Genomic DNA, 11,163 nt, shown 5'->3' with positions numbered 1-11,163 from the left:
CTTCCTGATTAGCATCCGGCAGCACTTCCGGGTGTGGTGGAAGTGCTGTCGACCACCGTTCTGGAGCTGTCCAGGCGCCCCCTGGTGGTGGCCACGTCCTTCCACAGGGTTGAGCATTCCGGCTTCGTGGCCCCCATGCAACCCAGGAAGGCTGCCCTCTCACGTTCCAGGGAAAATACTGCCCCTCTCCCGGTCTTTCCCATCTCCCTGCGTTCCGGTGGGGCAATGTCCTTGGACATCTGTCACAATATATTATGTGCCATATATTGTTTTATATACTTTTAACACAGATCCTTCCTTATTTTATTTTTCTTTCATATAATTATCAGTCTATTTTAGGATGTCTTTAATTTCTATACAATAGCTAGATAACAAAAGCATTATGTAACTGGAAGAGACAGAGAGCGAGAGATTTGAAAGGCACTATATAACCAGTAGATATATATATATATATATATGTAGATTATGTCGTGCTTTTCTCTATCGTGTGTACCTTCCATTATTTTGTGCCTTTCACGTATCTCTCTCTTCCTTTATGTAGTGTCTATTGGGCAGTGCCTTTCATTTCTGTATAAAGGATATGAAAGGCACTATACGCTGCACAGATAGACGTGAAAGGTACCATGTAGCAGAAAGCCTGCCACAGAGTGGATTTCATTGGATAACAGCATCGTTTTTTTTTTTTAAGAGTGCCTGACCAGAACAACGGTCACTTTACAAACACCCAAATAACTGTCCTGCTCCCCTTTCACCCTGGTCTGGCCTCTGTGTTATCCCTGATGTTTTTCCGACAGCGGATTCTGTTCCAGGAGACTCCTTCAGAATTTCACCTTCATTCCCTGTGATCCTCGCCCTTCATCTCATCATCGTGATCCTTGGTTTCACATTCCTCCTCCTCACTCATCTTCACCTTGTTTATTGCCTTGTCACCTTACTCTTTATTTGTGCTGTCGGTTTCTTCTTCTCCTTCTCCTCCTCTCTTCCCCTCTGGCGCCAAACCCCCCCATTGCTCCACCACCTAACCCCATTCATTCTCCAGATTGTTTCTCTGCCTTCCACCTGTGTACCAGCCTGGCTCCGCCCAGCTCATGCCACTCAGGTGCTTGTGTTGGCATCGATCACCTCTGTGCCTTCTATGTGTGACACTTATCAGGTCATTCTGAGTCTGTAGGTCACCCCGGGTGGCTTTCTGGTCATTTGACATGGAACACTGGAAATGTCGGACACTCAATGTTACTGTCCAGTTTGGAGGGCTACTAAGGTGGGTGAGCAAATGACATTGAGGTCCAGGAACCTTCAAATCTGCCCAGCAGCAGGAAGGGGGAGACACACAAAGCGGGCATGTCCCTGTGTGTGTGTGTGTGTGTGTGTGTGTCCCTGTGTGTGTGTGTGTGTGTGTGTGTCCCTGTGTGTGTGTGTGTCCCTGTGTGTGTGTGTGTGTGTGTGTCCCTGTGTGTGTGTGTGTCCCTGTGTGCGTGTGTATGTCCCCGTGTGTGTGTGTGTGTGTGCGTGTGTGTGTGTGTGTCCCTGTGTGCGTGTCCCTGTGTGTGTGTGTGTGTGTCCGCGTGTGTGTGTGTGTCCCTGTGTGTGTGTGTGTGCGTGTCTGTGTGTGTGTGTGTGTGTCTGCGTGTGTATGTGTGTGCGTGTCCCTGTGTGCGTTTCCCTGTGTGTGTGTGTCCCTGTGTGTGTGTATGTCCCCGTGTGTGTGTGTGTGTGTCCCTGTGTGTGTGTATGTCCCTGTGTGTGTGTATGTCCCCGTGTGTGTGTGTGTCCGTGTCTGTGTGTGTGTGTGTATGTCCCCGTGTGTGTGTGTGTGTGCATGTGTGTGTGTGTGTGTCCCTGTGTGTGTGTGTGTGTGTCCGCGTGTGTGTGTGTGTGTGTGCGTGTCTGTGTGTGTGTGTGTGTGTCTGCGTGTGTATGTGTGTGTGTGCCCCTGTGTGCGTGTCCCTGTGTGTGTGTGTGTGTGTCCGCGTGTGTGTGTGTGTCCCTGTGTGTGTGTGTGTGCGTGTCTGTGTGTGTGTGTGTGTCTGCGTGTGTATGTGTGTGTGTGTCCCTGTGTGCGTTTCCCTGTGTGTGTGTCCCTGTGTGTGTGTGTGTGTGTCCGTGTCTGTGTGTGTGTGTGTGTGTCCCTGTGTGTGTGTCCCTGTGTGTGTGTATGTCCCCGTGTGTGTGTGTGTGTCCCCGTGTCACACCAGATGGACACACACCCGCTCACAATGAGGCCTTCTTCCCATGTGATCTGATCGGCCTGAATCATGAAGGCTTAAAAATAACTCTCTGGAACAGAAGGTCTTTATTTTCCTCCAACTACAAGGCTCGGCTAATACACCCCATAATTATGTGACAATATAATTTGAAGGAATATTTTCTTGGCAAATCTTTGCTAATGTAGGACTCTTTTATAAAAAATAAAAACAAAAAAGGCTACAAAGCTCTGGCTGGCAGCCCACTAAAATAGCAAAAGCAGCTTGAAATTAACGATTTTTCTAAAGAGCGAAGCACTGAAAGGCACTGAGTGGCGTCCTAACGCCCTGCCAGCTTAGCTTCCAAAAAACCGGAGCTTGTCATCGGTTGGTGGCACAAGGGAAATGGCAGCAGAGGCATAGCAATCTCACAAAATTGGTAATGATAGGCAGAATCTGAGGGCAAGCCTGACTTAGTGAGTGGGACTGCTGCCCGGGGGGCATCTAGTGGTCATCTCCGGAATAACCAGTCAGCCATAGGGACCAGAAAGCAATCCAGTCAGTCTCTTTACACCTCAACTGGACCAAACTCAACAATCCAGCAACCACCATCCACCTCAAAGCCCTGGCCACTCAGTCCTGTCCTTCTCTTCTGACCACCTCATCCAGTCATCTGCTGGTCCAAAACCCCCACTGAGCAGCAGCTGAGAATCACCAGCCATTTGATACCACTGACTAGGCGTCCATTTGATAGTGATATGAGAGGCGCTACACTGTACAGTTGTGGCCAAAAGTCTGCTGCTTCAGGGTTTTTAGATCTGTCAGATGTTTCTCTGGTGTACTGAAGTAGAATTACAAGCAGTTCAGAAGTCAGTCAGTCAGTCATTATCCAACCCGCTATATCCTACCTACAGGGTCACGGGGGTCTGCTGGAGTCCAATCCCAGCCAACACAGGGTGCAAGGCAGGAAACAAACCCCGGGCAGGGTGCCAGCCCACCACAGGGCACACACTAGGGACAATACACCTAACCTGCATGTCTTTGGACTGTGGGAGGAAACCCATGCAGACACGGGGAGAACATGCAAACTCCACACAGGGAGCGAACTGGGGTCTCCTAACTGCGAGGCAGCAGCGCTACCCACTGCACCACCGTGCCACCCCAGGTCAAAGGCGTTTATCGACAATGACATGAAGTTTATGTGCAGAGTCCATATTTGCAGTGTTGGCCCGTCTTTCTTTTTCAAGACCCCTGCAATTCGCCCTGGCAGGCTGTCTGTCAGTCAACTTCTGGGTCAAATCCTGACTGATGGCCGCCCATTCTCACATAATCAATGTTTGGAGTTTGTCAAAATTGGTGGGTTTTTGTTTGCCCACCCACCTCCTGACCACAAGTTCTCAATGGCATTAAAGGTCTGGGGAGTTTCCTGGCCATGGACCCCAAATTTCGATGTTTTGTTCCCCAAGCCACTCAGTTCTCACTTGTGCCTTATGGCCCGCTGCTCCGTCATGTTGGTCACCAAACTGTTCTTGGACGGTTGGCAGAAGTTGCTCTCAGTCCCATTCTTTATTCATGGCTCAGGATCAGGGGGGCACCACCAGTGCATGGCTCAGGAATGGGAGGACAGCAGGCAGGTGTCAGTGAGACTTTTGGAGGATGGCCTGGTGGGTGTCAAGAAGGGCAGCAATGAAGCCAAGAAAAACATCAGGGACAGACTGATATTCTGGGACTGGACTGCTGGGGTCAAGTCATTTTCTCTAAAGAATTGTTTGGGGCATCTGGAAAAAAGAAAAGGTGAGCAGCGCCACCATCAGTCCTGTGTGATGCCAACAGTAAAGCATCCTGAGACCATTCATGTCAGCCAAGGCAGTGGGCTCACTCACAATTGGGCCTAAGAACACAGCCCTGAATTAAGAATGGCACCAAAACCTCCTGTGAGAGCAACGTCTGCCAACCATCCAACAACAGTTTGGTGACCAACATGACGGAGCACCGGGCCATAAGGCCAAAGGGAGAACTAAGTGGCTCGGGGAACAAAACATTGAAATGTGGGATCCATGGCCAGGAAACTCCCCAGACCTTTAATGCCATTGAGAACTTGTGGTCAAGAGTCGGGTGGGCAAACCAAAACCCACCAATTCTGACAAACTCCATGCATTGATTATGTGAGAATGGGCTGCCATCTGTCAGGACTGGCCCAGAAGTTGACATACAGCATGCCAGGGTGAATGGCAGAAGTCTTGAAAAAGAAAGAAGGGCCAGCAGTGCAAATATTAAACGTCATGTCATTGTCAATAAAAGCCTTTGAAACGTCTGAACTGCTTGTAGTTCTACTTCAGTGGACCAGAGAAACATCTGACAGAAAGATCTAAAGACACTAAAGCAGCAAACTTGGTGAAAACCAACACTGGGGACCTTCTCCAAACATTTGGCCACAAATGTAGATAAGTAGGAGAGACAAGAAGTGTGCTATATAACATTCATAGGCAGGTATGACACATAGATATGCAAGGTGCTGTATAATGTGCATAGATAGATATGAAAGGCACTATACAATTATGACAGATCTGAACACTTTAAATAATATAAATAGATAGGCATGATACTTAGACAGATATGAAAGGCACTATATAATATACATAGATATGAAAGGCACTATATGATTGATAGATAGATGTGAAAGGCACTATATAATGTACCTAGATAGGTATGACAGGTAGATATGAAAGGTGCTATATCATAAACAAGTAGATCGAAAAAACACATATAATAGGTAGATAAATAGTATGAAAGGCCTGGATGGCTAGCTAGATATGAAAGGCACTATATAATATAGATAGATATGAAAGACACTATATAATATACATAGATATGAAAGGCACTATATGATAGATAGATAGATAGATAGATATGAAAGGCACTATATAATATACATAGATAGATAGATAGATATGAAAGGCACTATATGATTGATAGATAGATGGATAGATAGATAGATGTGAAAGGCACTATATAATATGCATAGATATGAAAGGTACTATATGATAGATAGATAGATATGAAAGGCACTATATAATATACATAGATAGATAGATATGAAAGGCACTATATGATTGATAGATAGATGGATAGATAGATAGATGTGAAAGGCACTATATAATATGCATAGATATGAAAGGTACTATATGATAGATATAGATAGATAGATAGATAGATAGATATGAAAGGCACTATATAATATAGATAGATAGATAGATATGAAAGGCACTATATAATATAGATAGATCGATATGAAAGGCATTATATAATATACATAGATAGATAGATGTGAAAGGCGCTATATAATATAGATAGATAGATCGATATGAAATGCACTATATAATATACATAGATAGATGTGAAAGGCACTATATAATATACATAGATATGAAAGGCACTATATAATATAGATAGATATGAAAGACACTATATAATATAGATAGATAGATCGATATGAAATGCACTATATAATATACATAGATAGATGTGAAAGGCACTATATAATATAGATAGATAGATAGATGTGAAAGGCACTATATAATATACATAGATATGAAAGGCACTATATAATAGATAGATAGATCGATATGAAAGGCACTATATAATATACATAGATAGATAGATAGATAGATGTGAAAGGCACTATATAATATAGATAGATAGATAGATGTGAAAGGCACTATATAATATACATAGATATGAAAGGCACTATATAATATAGATAGATAGATATGAAAGGCACTATATAATAGATAGATAGATATGAAAGGCACTATATAATGTACACAGATAGATAGATAGATGTGAAAGGCACTATATGATAGATATCGGACAGACAGATGGCCTGCTGTATGTCAGTAGCGCGCTGACCAACACAACAGACAGACAGCAGTTAATCAGTCGGCCCACACCTTTTATAAAATCCAAATCCAGCCCATCAGGTGCACTTCATGATGTGACTGTCAGATTCACCACACACGTGCCATGCTGAACATTCTTACCTTAGTGGGGCGTCTCGAGCCTTTTGCCAAAATCAGCTGGCAGATCAGGACTTGACTGGTCAGCACTGAGCAAACCAAAACAGGTCACATGTCCCGCTTCTGTGTGCTGATTGGCTCCCACTTTTTTTTTTGCGCTTTGGTGTACAGTAACACAAACAGGCTCCTCCTACATTTCACTCATTTATCGTACGTTAAACAAACCAACTTTGTCCCGTTTTTGCAGGTGGAGCCAAGCAGGGCAGCATTATGACTAAGGCAGGATTCCACGCTGGACAAGGTGCTCAAACTGCTCTGATTCAAAGTTGCAAACTGACCTAAAATTCAAGTCTTTGCAATGTGGGAAGGAAACTGGAGTAGCCAGAGGAAAAGCCTGCACCAGGGAGTACCAGTCTGGGTTCAAATTCAGGACGGTGAAGCTGTGACAGATTGGCGCTAACCAGCACATCACTGTGGCGTCCCCATCTTTAAAATGAATTATTAAGAACTGCTACTACAAGGAAGCCAGATACACAAAGCAACAAGTCAACAATGAACAGTCAGTTCCTCTCCAGTTTTGGCCCCGGCCTTGCACCTGATGCCACCACAGTCAATCCAGTTTAAACCGCCCTGCACTGGATATGGCAGGTTTGATCAATCACTAACACTTAAACACATTTTTGTCTTCTTTGGGCAAACTGCTCAAGAATAAAGAAAAATAAGCAGAGCTTGTCATCCTTGTCACCATCTGCCAAGTAACTCCTGGAAGTGGTCCACCCCACAAGCTTATGGCTGTCACTGGTGATGGCGGTCCTGGCACAGGCCACAAAGCTCTCATGTGGTCCATCAAAGAAAAACAAATGCGAACATTTGAGTTAATGTAAAGGAACAAAAATAAAACATTGTCATCATCAGTCAAATCCGTAACTAATGAATCCTTATGAAAGGTGATCTTTGCACTATATAGCGCCTTTCATAGTATGTTGCTGTTGCACTGCATCTGTCAGTGGAGGGCGTCCTTCTCTTGGAGTTTCTCCAAACTATTCAAGTCCCAAACGGTTACGAGAGCAGCCAAAATATTTTTTCATCCTACACAAACAGGAGGGATGATTAAAGGGAGAGCATCAAGTATCAACTCAGAAACGAAGCATTTTTGGTGCCCCTGAGCCTCACTGCTGGCCTTTTTATTTTTAAATGCTGTCTGTGGTTGCACTTCTGCTTTCTAACCTCAAGCCCACCTGCTCTCTCTCTCCCACCACACCTCGGACCCCCTGCCAATAACAATGACCTGCCGACCCTCGACCTCAAGGAACACCAAGGAAACAAACAAACTGAGCACTGGCATTGCAACTGGGGCATGTGGGCATACTGACATCTAGTGGCTACACAGGAGAACCTCACCTCTGAGTCCCTGCTGACCTTTTAAAGATTCAGCTCTGTAATGTCCTGTGGGGGCTCAAGCCAACCAGAAAAATGCCAAAGCCACTACATACCCCACTCGTCATTAGCGCAGTCCTTGAGTCTCACAAACTGCAGTCTGCCCGACAGGGGGTCCACCATCCAGGACCCTAGAGGCTCGCCCACCTGCATATCTGTGAGCTGACCCCTTAACAGGGACTGGAGGATTATAAAAACAGGATCCTCACAGTGTGGCCAGCCTGGTGCAGCAGACAGATGAAGATGCCAGTCTGTCTGATGGGTGAACTGCAGTGGGACCAGGGGGCAAAATCAAGAAACTGCTGATTGACCTTCACTCCTGGTCCGGACAAACCGATAAACCAGAAGAAGCAAACAAATGAAAATACAAATAAATGGAAGCAAGCGAAACCCAAACGAAAGGCACAATTCGAAGTCGAAAACCAGGCCAGACAAGAAAAGTCCGAAATGTAAAGAGGGGATCAGGTAAGGCTCAGAGAATAAGGCTGACCTTTTATGTGTCACGGTCACGACCCCAGAGACCACACCCCCTAGAAAAGGGGGACGTGACCCTGACAACGGTACACAGGAAAAAGAGAACATCAAGTCATGACACTCCTCGGTGGAGCGGAGCTCAGGGGGTCTGCAGCTGGACTCCAGGGGTAGAGTCAGGTGCACCTGGGTGAGGCCTACACTGGAAGGTGTCTGCCCTGTCCTTTTGCGGTAGGAGAAACATCTTTAGATTCATCAAAAATTTCATTCTCTGGATCTTGACGTTTTAGGGTCCCCCCCCCCAATACCGAAAACATTGATATCTCAGTGGGTGTGTGTCTGTCTGTGCATCACAATTTCTTGAGGACAGTCTGGAGCTAAAAAAACACCAAACTCATAACTTCAGCCTGTTATGAGACGACGAGGTGCCGATTAGTTTTTGAGCCAAATCATAGAAGAGAAAGAGGCACTCGAGAGCAGGGGGTCCCCAACTCCAGTCCTGGAGGTCCCCAATGGCTGCAGATGTTCATTCTAAGCCTTTTCTTAATTAGTGACCTGTTTTTGCTGCTAATTAACTTCTTTTGAATTCATTTTAATCGACTTGTTTTCTAAGATTTGTTCCCCTGATTTGCTTCATGTCTTTCCTTAAACAGAAATGAAATGAGACTTGAGTGAGCTGAGAGAAGACCACCTAAGTCAGGGCCTCAAACTCCAACCAGTTGCTTAATGAGGTGCTGAGTCTCATCGTTAACTAAACTCGTTCTTTAATTCCATGGCTTGTCGCTGCTCTCATTGTGTAATAGCAGACATGTCCGACATTGTGGATTTTCTCTTTACTAAGAGTTCTGGTCAGATGTTTTGTGGACCTGAGCAGATCAGCATTCCTGAGACCCTCACCTTTCTTTATTTTCAGGTATTGTCTGATGGTCACAGTTTGCTGGTCCTGTTTGGGCTCATTTTACATCTCATTATTGTTTGGCTGCCCGGTGGTTTGTTTCCTGCCTTGCGTCTGTGTTGGCTGGGATTGGCTCCAGCAGACCCCCGTGACCCTGTTGTTAGGATATAGCGGGTTGGATGATGGATGGATTATTGTTTGGCTGCTAATTAAAGAAAACGTACTAAGTAATTGCAACGCAAACACGGACTTAATCAGTTTTAACGTGAAAAGATGCCAACGAAAGAAGAGAAGAAGCGGGCCGCTAGGGTGGAGAGAAGGAGAGCCGCTCAGGAAACAGCAAGAGCGTCAACCTCTGAACAAACGAATGAAAAACATACAGAGAAAGAAAAAGGAGGAAAAGTAGAAATACGCAAGTCAAGTGGATTCACTGCGTGTTATTGTGCAGTGCGCCGTTACTGCTACGGTAATAATGTTGAATTCTTCTCTTCTATTGTTATCGTAATGTCCGCTTTAATTATCAGAAACATCAGCATCAGAGCGGCCAATCATAACTGAAATGTTATCGAAGACTTCGGCTGATTTGGTTCTGCGAGCACAAAGCCCACCGACACTCGCGTTCAAAGTCTTGGGGGTTTTTTTTTTTTTTGTGCTTGAATGACGACACGTGAAGCCGGCTGATCGCACAGCGTTAAAGAAGCTCTGACTCGGAGTTTCTGACAGCCGCCCCCCAGGACCCCTTTAGTGGGCACCCTGCGCGTTCGGCGCCGTTACTGACACTCAACAACATAACGCCGCGGTGTCACCCAAGGGGGGCCGTAACCAAAAGCCGTGTAGTCTGGAAGGTGTGCCGCCAATCAGCCCGTCCACCCCGAGGCTCCTTCTTTAGCCGTTCATCGCACGAGATTTCGTCAGCTGCCCCCAAGGGTACAGAAATGCTATTAATGGCACAGAAATTTAAGAAACCTCTCTGACGGCTTATATTAAAAAGAGAAAGAGCGAGAAGAGAGAGAGGGGGAAGAGGGAGAGAGAAAAAGAAAGAAAGAGAGGAGAGAGAGAGAGAGGAGGAGAGAGCGAGCGAGAGAGAGAGAAGAGAGAAAGAAAGAGAGAGGGAGAGAGGGGGGAGAGAGAGAAGGAGAGGAATAGAGAGCGATAGAGAGGAGAGAGAGAGAGAGAAAGAGAGAGGAGGAGAGAGCGAGAGAGAGAGAGAAGAGAGAAAGAAAGAGAGAGGGGGGAGAGAGAAGGAGAAAGAGAAAGAAAGAGAAGGAGAGAGGGGAGAGAGAGAGAAAGAGAGAAGGAGAGGAATAGAGAGCGATAGAGAGAAGGAGAAAGAGAGAGAAAGAAAGAAAGAAAGAAAGAAAGAGAGGAGAGACTACAGAGAAAGAAGAGAGAGAAAGAAAAAGAGAGAAGGAGAGAGCGAGAAGGAGAGAGAAAGAGCGAGAGAAGGAGAGAGAGAGAGAGAGAAGGGAGAGAGTGAGAGAAAGGGGGAGAGAGAGAGAGAGAGAAAGAGAGAAGGAAAGAGTGAGAAGGAGAGAGAGAGCACGAGAGAGAAAGAAAAAGAGAGAGAGAGAGAGAACGAGAGAGACAGGGAGAGAGCGAGAAGGAGAGAAAGAGCGAGAGAAGGAGAGAGAGAGAGAGAAGGAGAAAGAGAGAGAGAGAACGAGAGAGACGGAGGGAGGGGGAGAGAGAGAAGGAAAGAGAGAGAGAAAGAAAGAAAGAACGAGAGAGGAGGAGAGAGCGAGAGAGAGAGAAAGAGAGAGGGAGAGAGGGGGGAGAGACAAGGAGAAAGAGAGAAGGAGAGGAATAGAGAGCGATAGAGAGAAGGAGAAAGAGAGAGAAAGAAAGAAAGAAAGAAAGAGAGGAGAGACTACAGAGAAAGAAGAGAGAGAAAGAAAAAGAGAGAAGGAGAGAGGGAGAGAGCGAGAAGGAGAGAGAAAGAGCGAGAGAAGGAGAGAGAGAGAGAGAGAAGGGAGAGAGTGAGAGAAAGGGGGAGAGAGAGAGAGAGAGAAAGAGAGAAGGAAAGAGTGAGAAGGAGAGAGAGAGCACGAGAGAGAAAGAAAAAGAGAGAGAGAGAGAGAACGAGAGAGACAGGGAGAGAGCGAGAAGGAGAGAAAGAGCGAGAGAAGGAGAGAGAGAGAGAGAAGGAGAAAGAGAGAGAGAG

Source organism: Erpetoichthys calabaricus, chromosome 9 (assembly GCF_900747795.2).
Source record: "Erpetoichthys calabaricus chromosome 9, fErpCal1.3, whole genome shotgun sequence".
In the NCBI taxonomy this organism is placed as follows: domain Eukaryota; kingdom Metazoa; phylum Chordata; class Cladistia; order Polypteriformes; family Polypteridae; genus Erpetoichthys; species Erpetoichthys calabaricus.
The sequence above is the reverse complement of the archived record's forward strand: the minus strand, read 5'-3'. Positions refer to the sequence as shown.